At 33.3% G+C, this 12,454-nt stretch overlaps 1 non-coding gene across 1 annotated transcript; it reads right to left on the reverse strand.

Annotated features, from left to right (window-relative positions):
* Positions 1 to 11,012: 11,012 nt before the first annotated feature.
* Positions 11,013 to 11,144, reverse strand: LOC113594890 (small nucleolar RNA SNORA72). The gene has a single exon (XR_003415373.1). It is a non-coding gene; the product is annotated as a small nucleolar RNA SNORA72 (small nucleolar RNA).
* Positions 11,145 to 12,454: the final 1,310 nt, after the last annotated feature.

The following is a 12,454-nucleotide window of genomic DNA, read 5'->3' on the forward strand; positions in this document are numbered from 1 at the left end:
ATGTCTTCCATTAACTTTCTAGAGGTCCTGAAAGTGCCCCATATTGCTCCAATTTCAGGTACCAACCCTCAGAGGTTAGAAAAACCATTTATTACTTCAGCTTTTCCTCATATTTCCTTATGTTATATATATTCTAATTACTGTTTTGATTTAAATAATAAACAGGTATTTCACAATTCCATTCAACCTAATGATGCTTTAGTGATGTTGTTGCTTTCTTATTGCTGTTGCTTGGATGTTATTTATACTATGATTTCTACATTGATATTTCATATGATGGTTTTATTTCTCTCCAGCCTAACAGGAATTCAAAGGCACCATCTATTTAGAAAGCTTTAGACAGAGAAGATAATTCACTTGGAAGTATGTGCTTGAGGTCCTGTTTTATTTCTTTGAGATACAGAAGGATTAATTATTATTAAGTATTTAAGTACCACTTTACATCCTGCAAAGTTTTCATAACTATGCTTTTATGTCTCACATTTATATGAAACATTCAAAGTAAATTTCCAGTTATATTAAGCACAGGAAATCAAGGAAGTGCATTAAAAATACACTGCATAACAAAAGAAGACAGAAAATAGAAACCTCAGAAATATTACAAAGGTGATAGATTACAATACAAATGCTGTGGCTTAGACCACCATATAGAATAGGATACCTGCTTTCATCTGAAGAAGTGTGTCAGTTTGTACTGCCCTGCAGTAAAAAGATAAGGAATGACTTAAAATGTAAAGCGCTATGAAAACACAGAAAATGATAAGATGATTAAAGATTTGTTCAGAATTTATTTTTGATGAGACACTCTTAACACTAAGTTTATCCAGATAAAGCAACACATGAGTTTAAGTGGGTTTGACTGAATGATTCAAAATCAATGAAAACCAGTAAATATTTTGTTGTTGCTGTTGTTTGTTTTGTTTTGTTTGTTTGTTTTGGTTTTGTTTAGTTGGTTTTTTCAATAAAGCCAGAAGAATTTAGAATGAATGCACCACAAAACTAACAATGTCAATTCAAATTATTTGTCTCATCTCTCCATTATTTTAATCTTTGCCTTTGTAATAGAGTTTATAAGTTCTTGACATGGGATTGGGTGAAAAGTATGCTTACTTATTATCTTGATGGTAAAGATGAAATCTATAAAACTGTCCCTAGTAACTTATGATAAATAAGAGTTCTGATTTACTTTATAGTTTTTTTATGGAGCATTTACATGTATCATTATTTCATTTTTAGTCCCCATATGGATGGGAGATGGCAGCACTGAAAGCACCATTATAAATCAATACAAAAGGTAATATGATTCTTCCTATTGGCATGAGAAAGTACTGGACATACTCTTCTAGTCCCAAGTACAGGCTGTCAACCCAGGAGATGATTTTCTACTTTCAAACAGTATCCAACACAGGAGAAGTTCCTTTACAAAATAAGATAAGGGAGAAATGCAAATATCCCTTACACACGTTAAGGAAAAACAAGTTCTTTCCATGTTTTACTTCCGTGACTTTTAAAATCCTTTGAAATTGAACCAACCTATCATTCCAACAATGTTTCCCACCATTACTCTATTGATCATAGGTTTCATCTTGATTTTCTCCTTATGGTTTTACTCAAATAATAGTCTATAAACATGTTATTTTAATCACAGCTCAGCGGCACAAATACATCCTTATCTGAATTCTGGGCTTTTCATGCCATGACTCAAGCGAAAATGTTCATCGTCTTCCCTCTCCCATGGTCTCTCCTTCTGAATGCCTGTAACTTGTACTGTCTGTACGTTTATTGTCACCTATCATATCTTTTATGTAGCATTCTGATTAGAGATGTGATCTGGACCAAGTTATTTACACTCTCTCTGCTTCTCTATATTCTCTCTATATATTTTCTCTATAACTAAAATGAAATTAATAATAGTATATACTTCAGATGCTGAAGTAGAGTTTAGATGAGCTAATCAATGTAAAATGCTAAACCAGGGCTGTATACATAAAAACACACTGCTGAATAAATAAGAATTGGTGTTTTTATGGTAACATATGTTCTTAATCTAGAGGGTTGTGTTTTTTTTAGAATATATTAAGAATACCATATTATTTAACCTATTAACTTGAATTGGAAAGTGTAGGAGTTAATGTACTATTGAACTTTTTGATTTATGTTAGTGTAAGAGTCATTAGTTTTTATGTATCTGGTAAACAAATAATATACACTATATATTAAACAAATTTATATGTTCATGCAACTTTACTGAACACTAAACTTGCAAAAAATATCATGTGGAATACTACAACATTCAATTGAAAATGCACCAATAATTAAATTGAAAGATTGAGATTACACAATTCATCATGAGTGAGAATCAAGTAAATATGATAAATGTTACTGGCATCATTTGATTAGCATAATATATTTAGCTGCAAAATATGAAATCGTTTAATGGGGAAAAGTGTGAAAACTTTTAGGAAAAAAAAACAAAATTGAGACTATATACACTGTGCAATAAATTATTTCTGAGCATTGCCTTAAGGTGGATTTTAGTCCTTGAACTCTAAAACCATGAAAAATATCACAATCTCCTTGGAGTATGTATATGTAGAAAGATATGATTAATCTTATCTATTACACTCAAGTATAAGCTATTTTAGAGTCAAGGTAGAGTCATTTGTGTATCCATTTATTAGTATTCATTCATTCATTCATTCATTCATTCATTATTTATTTATTTTATTTATTCATTCAGTTATTCATTTATAACCAATGTATCCCTAGCATTTCATTGAGTACACAATATACTTTTTTTTAATTTTATTTTCAGAGAGAGAGAGTGGGGGAGGGTCAGAGAGAGAGAGAGAAGGAATCCCATAAAGGCTCTTCAATGGCAGCCTAAAACTGTGGGACTAAAACTCACAAACCATAAGATTATGACCTGAGCTGAAATCAAGAATTGGACACTTAACGGACTGAGTCACCCAGGTGCCTCAAGTACTCAATATTTTTTTTAAATGAACGATAAATTTCCTCATTCTTTTTCATCTTTTGAATGGTGAGGACAGATTAAATAATCTCTCAGCTCCATAGTTTTAAAATATTCTAACAGAATATTATTTAAGCTGTATCACCAATGATGCACATATAAGAAAAACAGAAATTCTTCTATGACCTTGAATTCTTTTTTTAAAACTGTATTTCATATTCCATGGGGAGAATTATGTGAGTTTCTCCACTCTGGTGAAACAGATAGAGGTGGAACTAGTTTAATGTGTGGATTAATACAATTTTCAACTATAGAAAGAAAGGTTTCATAATCATGATTATCGCCATTAAAATAATATCGGTCATTTGATATTCATTCTTGAGTAACAAAATCATAGTAGGTAGTTTATTTACTTAGGTTATCTTATTTAGTTCTCACAACTAGTCTCTTATGTTGAAACAATAACATCCAATTAAAAAATGAGAATACAGTGTGAGAGAGAACTTGTCCATGAGTTTGTACTGTTGGTGACAGTATTTAAAACCAAGATTTTAAACCAAGCTACTATGGAGACAAAGATTATGCTCATTCTATATTTAACATTGTCCAATATTGACTGCGAATGATTCCACATTAGTAAAGCTTTGCTTGTATCTGTACTATAGATCTCCATGATTCTCTCTAAATAATTATCAATCACCATTTTAGAAAACCAAATCAGGGTTTGGAGCAAACAAACTTGTTTTGCTTTCTGAATTGCACTTTTACAAATGAAATAATCATTTACCAATGATAATAAACAGAAGGAGGAATTCTTTCTTAAAAAGTACTAGAGGAGAAGGTGATTAAAAGGACAGCATAGGAAGACTTTGAACTCACCTCATCCCATGAATATACCAGGTATACAACTACCTATGAACAATTCTCTCTGAAAAAGACCTTAAACTAGCTGAGCAGCTCCTCCACAACATAGAATAAAAAGACTACAATGAAATGGGTAGGAGAAGCAGAGATGTGGTTTGGTGAAAAATCCACCCATAACATGGTGATCCAAAAGTGGAAATGATCTCACAAAAACAGAGTATGTCCTTGAGTGAGGAATTTGATCCCCATATTAGGCAAGAGGAGCCCCTAAAACACCTGGTTTTGAAAATCCACAGGGATTATGTCCAGGAGACCCAGAGGGCTATATGAAACTGAGACTACACATTTAAAGGTCTCACAATCAGTCAATCAATCATTCAGTCAATGTCTCACACACAGATTCACTCACATTAGGACCCAGAACAAAAGCAGCAGATTTTAAAGCATGGAGACCTTATGTGAAGGGGACTCACCGGCTAATCTTAAAGTGTCTGCCAAAGGGGAAGAGGCCTATTGGAACTCTCTCCAGGGATGAAGGTGCTGGCGAGCATCATTTTGCACTGTCTTTCCTTATAGGCACCAGTGTTTTTAGGTGCAGTTTTGTCCTTTCCCTCTACCCTGATAGCAACATTTTCCCCATGTTATCACTCTCCTGTGGCCTGCCTTGCTAAACCTGATATACCCTGGTATACCCCACCCCTGTGCTTTTCTGTGGTCCCATACTGATAAACTCCATAGGCAGATGCTTCTGTTTAGACCTGCCCTGTCCAACCCAATGGATAGGCATGCCCTAGGTTGGCATGCCCCAAAAGCCCCACCCCACCAAAGCAGGAGGGTGGACATGCCCAGGGCCAGCATTCCCCCATGTCCCTACCCAAGCTGATTGATATGCACAGTCCACATAAGGACTTTCCCTTGAAAAAAAAAATGGCTCTGGTGGCAAGGAGGTCTTGTTTTTCTAGGCCTGGTATGATTGAAACAATCAAAGAGACAGTTTTTGACAGGCTACCAAATGCAAGGAACTGTATTGACAACTGAATGAAACAAATTCAAATCCTTCTATGAAAAAAAGCCTTATTACCTAAGTATTCTGGAGCTTCAACCTAAGGAGTGGGCTTCAGGTTGACAACACAACTACACTAAGATACACCATAATTGAAATTTCAGGAGTTAAAAACAAAGGGAGACTACTACAAGCAATAAAAGAAACACAACTTCTCATGTACAAGAGAAACTCCGCAAGACTAACAGCAAATTTTATAGCAGAAATTTTGCAGGCCAAAAAGAAATGGCAGGATATATTCAAAGTGCTAGAAGCAAAAGTTTGCAGCCCAAAATACTCTAGTTAGCAAGGTTATCATTCAGAATTAAAAGAAAAATAAAGAGTTTTCCAAAAATGCAAAAACTAAATAAATGCACTACCACTAAATTGGCCTTACAAAAAATATGTTGTAAGACTTCTTTAAGCTAGAAAAGAAAGAACTAATTAGTAACAAAAACCATGAGAATAGAAATCTCCCTCAAAATGGTAAATATATAGTAAAGGTAAAGAACTAATTACCTATTGAGCTAGCATTAAGGTTAAAAGACAAAAGTAATAAAAATAAATATGATAACAGTTAAGGGAAACACAAAACAAAAAGATGTAAAATGTGACATCAAAAACATAAAAAGGTGGGAGAGGGTGAGTAAAATTGTAGAGTTTCAAAATATGTTCAATCTTAACATGTTATCAACTTAAAATAGACTGATATATATATCTATATCTATAAATATATTTTAAGACTGAGATATATATATCTCATATGATGATTACCACAGAGCAAAACTCTAAAGTAGAAACACAAAAGATAATGAGAATGGTATATAAACATAACATCCAAAAAAAGATATCAAACTGTAAGAAAAAATAGCAAGAGGAGAAGGAACAGGAAAGAACTACAAAACTGGCAGAAAACAATGAACAAAACGGCAGTATTTACCTATTTGTAACTACTTTAAATGTACTGGACTAAATTATACTATCAAAAGACACAGAACATACAAACTACCAAACCCAAAACAGAAAGACATAGACATTTTAAATATTAATATTAATATTCAACATATATTTTAAAAAACTCATATAACCCAATAACATAATCAACAGCAACAAAACAACAAATACAATTAAAAATAGGCAGAGCATCTGACATACAAATGGCCAAGAGGGACATGAAAAGATGTTCAATATCATTAATTATCAGGGAAATGCAAATCACAACTACAATGATAATGAAACCTCACATTTTTCAGAAAGGCTATTGTCAAAAAGACAAGAAATAACAAGTGTTACTAAGGATGTGGAGAAAAGAGAATGCCCATGCACTGTTGTTGGGAATGTAAACTGGTACAGCTACTATGAGAAACAGTATCTAGGTTCCTCAGGAAACTAAAAATACAGATCCCTGTGATCCAACAGTTCCACTTTTGGGCATTTATATGAAAAAACAAAAACAAAAACAAAAATGCTATTTTGAAAAGATAATTTCAGGGGCGCCTGGGTGGCTCAGTTGGTTGAGCATCCAACTTCAGCTCAGGTCATGGTCTCACAGCTTGTGGGTTTGAGCCCCGCATCAGGCTCTGTGCTGATGGCTCAGAGCCTGGAGCCTGCTTCAGATTCTGTGTATCCCCCTCTCTCTGCCCTTCCCCCACTCACATTCTTCTCTCTCTGTCTCAAAAATAAATAAAATTTTGAAAAGATAATTTCACCCCTAAGTTCACTGCAGCATTACTCACAATGGCCAAGATATAGAAAAAGCCAAAGTATCCACTGATGGATGAATCGATAAAGAAGATGTGGTATACATACAATAGTATACTATTCAGCCATAAAAAAAATGAAATAAAATTTTGACGTTTGTGACAACATGATGAACCATGAGGGTAATATGTTAAGTGAAATTAAGACAAATATGTATGATTTCACTCATATGAGGAATCTAAAACCAAAGCAAATGAACAAACAAAACAAAATTCACAGATGTACAGAACAGATTGGTGGTTGCCAGAAAGAGGTTGGGGGGACATAGAATGCATGAATGGCTCAAGAGGTATAAACTTCCAGTCATAAAATAAGTAAATCATGGGGATGTAATTTATAATATGGTGATGATAGTCATTAATATTGTATTGCATTGTATATTATGTAACTTTACATAGTTACAGGAGGAAACCAAACTTACTATGGTGATCATTTCCCAGTATATACAAATACTGAATCATGTTGTTGTATACCAGAAACCACTATAATGTTTCTTGTCAATTATACCTCAAGAAAAACAATAAAAGAAAATGCAATTAATAAATAGGTAGAAATGACAGAAAGGAATTCTATTTTTGAGTCAAATATATACATTGATCTCTTTTCTGAGTATCTTTATCTACTTCTGATTTTAATAAGAGTTCAACATATAAATACACAGAGAATTAAGTAAAATTATAGAGTTTTTTTTCCCCATAAAAGCATACTGGTCTTTTTCTCCAATGTATTTTGTCCTATTTAAAGTGTGATCCCATTCCTTTAATTCCCTTCTCTTGCCCAAACTTACATGAGCTTTTTGAACATGCCTGAGAAGGTATTTTTCATCCCTTACAACCAAGTCCTGATCATTTGTGTCATTCTCTGAACATTCTACAAGAGCCTAATCTGTACTTGTTTAGGTTTGGAAACAGAATGTAGAAGCAGAAATAGATTTTACAGTTCAGTTAAATCATAGCCTCTATCCAACTCCTTTTCAAAATGAAGACTTGACTGATATGCCTGAAATCTGAATCAATTCACAGCAAGATCTGTTTCTGATTTCCTATTCTGGGATTCTTTGTACCATATTCTGCTTATGAGTCTCTGGAAGTATCTTTCTGTGGAGTCATACACAACTGTTCAAGAGTTTTGAATGATCACTGAAGCTGTTATGGACATCCTGAGTAGTATTAAATTATACATTGATTCATGATATTATCTTGGGTATTTAAATAAAAAAAATTAATGTTTATTCTCATTTCGGAGACAGAGAGACACTGCAAGTGGGGGAGGGGCAAAGAGAGAGGGAGACACAGAATCTGAAGCAGGACCCAGGCTCTGAGCTGTCAACAACAGAGCCCAACACGGGGCTTGAATCCATGAACCATGAGATCATGACCTGAGTCAAAATCAGACACTCAACCAGCTGAGCTGCTCAGGTACCCTGGGTATTTAAATTTTTGTTACTAAGATATTATTGGTATAATTTTCCACAATAATATGGTTTTGTTAACCAATATACATATATGTTTACTTTAACTTTACAAATTTATTCAACTTAATTTATGATTTTTGGTATATGTAATATCTAATATGTGAAGGCTATGAACAATAAAAGTTTAACATATTTTCATTTTCTAAAAGCTGTTTTTCTTATGTAATAATTACGTACATGTGTTTGTTAGCAAGTGAATATAAGCCAATTTCCTTTCATTTAATATTCAATAATGTCATCAAGTTATCTAAGAGTTGTAACTAATTCAAGAAAATAAAATTATATACCTATAGATAATATTTTTCTACACAATTTTGACTTTTCTCCAAGTGCAATAGCAATTTCTAGACTTCACATCTGCTAAATATTACCAGGGTTATGGCACATTCTGTAGTGGACAAACATTACAGTGACTCTCAATGATTTCTACATCCTTTTGTTCATGCTTTGCATAAAACCCTCCCCTTGAGTGTGGGTAGAAACTGTGACTTGCTTGTAACCAATGGAATGCAGTAAAGGTGATGGGATGTCATACCCATGATCATATTAAGTTATAAAATATTGTATTTACTAGTTTCTTTCACTCTCTGTTGCTGATTTTTTTTAATGTTTACTCCTTTTTAAGAGACAGAGCATGATGACTTTTCATGAATCCATTAGAGAACAGAGAGCACCAAGCAAATGATCACCCTAAAATCTAGAATGGCAGGTGAATCTAGGGTATCATAGTCAAGATCCTACATGGAGCAGATCTGCTAGAGCACAAAACTTAAATGGTTATTTTGACAAACCGCTGCAGGCTGAATATCAAATAACCTAAGAGTGAGAAAGTTCAAGGGGCCACAATTTAAAGAAATCCCCACAAATTCATGGGTTTACCTCAAATAATCCCAATGATCCTCATAACAAAGAGTCAAGAAAGAAAAGGTTTTGGGGCTCCAGCAGATGGAAAAGATAAGTAACCATTTGGAAATATACTCACAGAATTCTATATAACAAGGCTTAATCTTTACTGGAAAACATTTGACTGATTGTTGTCTGAAGTGGGGGAAGGGAATTTCCCCAAATACAGGCTTTACTGTACCTTCAACTAGGCAGGGGGAAAAACAAAACAACAACAGCAAAAAAACAAACAAACAAACAAACAAACAAAAAACACAACAACAAAAACAACAAAACAAAACACCCTAAGAAACACTTGTGAAGATCACACATAGGCAAGGCATGTAGGATCATTAACAGACTGAGATTTAGTCATAAGATTATAAAATGCATTCCTTACTCCACTCTTTATCAACACAACAAAAGAGCTCCAAATCAATAACAGTGGATTACAGTGGAGAGATCTGCAAGGCACTGACTCTAAGGATGAGTTTTTAGGGAAGCCCAAAGACAACCCAGAGAAACAAAATTCAAATACAATACAGGAACTTGAAGCATCCATTACCTATAACTACAGCAAGCACTAAACACCACCCAACTCCTAGTCAGAGTAACCTAAAATCTCACACAAAAGACCTATGTATTTTAGTCCTTATTATCTAATACATTATGTTAGGCTTTCAACAAAAAATAATGAGTTATGCTAAAAGACAATAAAACAAAACAAAACAAAACCAACAACAACAAAAACATTGTGTGAAAATACAAAGTACACATCAGAACCAGACTCAGATATGACATGCATGTTGAAACTCTCAGAAAAGTAGTTTAAAATAATTATGATTACTATATTAAGGGCTCTAATGGGAAAAGTAGAGAACATATGAAAAGAGATGTGTGATATAAGTAGAGATATTAAAACTCTAAGTAAGTATCAAAAGTTAGTGTAGAAATAAAAAAACACTACAACATAAATCAAGAATGCTTTTGATAGGCTCATTGGTACAATTGGACATGCCAGAGGAAAGAATAAATGAGATTTAATATAGGTCAATAGAAACATTCCAACTGATATGCAAAAAGAAAAAAAAAACAAGAATAATAACAGCTTAAAAAGAAAGGAACACACAAGACAATTTCAAAAGCTGTAAGATACAGGCAATTAGATAGCAGAAGAAGCGAGAGGGGATGAAGAAGACATATTTGTAGAAATGTTCACTAAAATGTTTCCAAAATTATTAACAAATAGCAAACTATAGATCCGGGAAGCTCAAAGAACCAAACAAGGTAATGACTAAAAATTCTATACCTGGGCATATCATATTCAAACTGCAGAGAAACAAAGATAAAAATGAAATCTGATAAGAAGCTAAAAATGAAAACAATTTAACTACAGAGAAAAGTAACAAGATGTACACAGACTTCTTGTCATAAACCATGCAGCAAAAAGAGAGTAGAGTGAAATATGTAAGTATTGAAAGAAAATAACTGAAAACCTAGAATTCTATAATCTTTTAAAACTGAAGGAGATACAAGGCTTTCTCAAACAAAAATAAAAAAATAAAATTCACTGACAACACAACTACCCTATATGAAATGTTTAACAAGTTCTGAGGATGAAGGAATTTCATATAAGTCTAAAACTTGGATTTACATGAAAAATGGAATAGGACTAAAGAAAAAATAATTGAAGGAAAAATATTTTTAATTCCTATATTCTTCTTCTTTTTTTTTTACATTTCCAATTATTTTATCAAGGTAAGAAGTACAGAAGCATCACTTGCAAGTGCTCAACAATCATTATTGAATGCAACTAAAAGTAGTACACTCTACTTTTTTTCGAAAAAATAAAACAATAGTTTACAATTCATTTAATGGCAACTGGTAATCATTAAATTGGCAATGGTTATCTTCAAAAGTTATTACACTAGCTGTGCTGTCATTTCTTAAGGATGATCAGATACCTAAAGTCACAGATGTTTCCCACATAAGATGCAACATATAAATCAGACTTGATTTATCACAAGCATTAACAAAACCAGACCTAGGGAAAGAATTATTTCTGGATACATATGCATAGTCTTAATACAGTGAATATTTAGCCCACCCGGATTATTACAAAATCAGAACAGCAAGAATATTTGCAGTAAGTTTTCCTATTCTTAACTGATCCAAAAAGAAAACTCTTTGTTGAAAGTAATAATACTAATAATATATTTAATGATTATAGTATAGGGATGAGTGAAATGAATTACAGCAAGGTTAAAAGGGATGGAAAAGAGAAACTGAACATGCTCTTTTGTATGTTACTTGCACTACATGGGAAGCAATATAGTGTTAGTTGAAGGGGGATTTGGGTTATTTCAAGGGAAAAAACTATTTTTTTAAAGAAACCTAACTGATATGCAAATACAGGAGATAAAATGGAATCATATAAAACGCTCAATTAAAACCTGAGAAAGGATAAAAGGGGAAGCAGGAAACAAAAGACAATTATGATAAAAAGAAAACAGTTACAAAAAGGTAGATATTAAATCCAAATACATCAAGAATCACTTTAAATATGAATGGTTTACATATGTTAATTAAAAACAGAGATTGTCAGAGTGAGCTATCAAGCCAGAAATGACATGGATCAACTTTAAATGCTTATTCCTAAGTGAAAGAAACCAGTTGGAAAAGGCTACAAACTGTATGATTCCAATCATATGTATGACATTATGGGAAAGACAAGACTACACAGACACTGTAATGATCAATGGCTGACACAGCATGGGACAAGAGAAGAATGCTGAACGGTGAAGCACAGGGAATTTTTTTAAGGTAGTGAAACTGTTGTGTATGAGACCAAGATGGTGGATGTATGACTATATATTAATCAAAACATATTGAACTTTACAGTAGCACAAAGGTTGATCCTTAATATATACAACATTTAAAAAACTGTTTAGGATATCAAGGGTTCCCAGGAAGTAATGCAGACTGTAACAAAATAATTTAACTCTATTAAAATTGTACAGACAACATCACTGGAGGACGTGGTGAAAAAGATGCTGACCTAAGTAACTTGGAAGTAAGGAAATCCTATAAAACACAGTGGGGGGGGGGGGGGAAAGAAAAGAAAAAGGACATAAGTCCTGTAGTCTAATTGATAATGTTGTTTCTAGTAATGGTATTGGTCTATAATTCTGATACTCGTATGTATGCACACTGGAAAGGAACAATAAGGTAAGTCGATAGCAGATGGTATGAGTCAGGTTTCTTATTATAGGAATGGGAATTTGCAAATAAGCAAGGGGACAAAGACAGATTCATGTGGTAACAGATGAGAGTTGGAGACATCCATATCAATTCATGTTTAGCTTAATATAGATAAGCTTGTTATGTAATGACACTCCAGTAGCAATAAGTACACCTAGTGTCCAAGTCTTGCTTTCATTGTTTGACAAAAGGAACG

The sequence above is a fragment of the Acinonyx jubatus genome, chromosome A1 (assembly GCF_027475565.1).
Source record: "Acinonyx jubatus isolate Ajub_Pintada_27869175 chromosome A1, VMU_Ajub_asm_v1.0, whole genome shotgun sequence".
NCBI lineage: Eukaryota > Metazoa > Chordata > Mammalia > Carnivora > Felidae > Acinonyx > Acinonyx jubatus.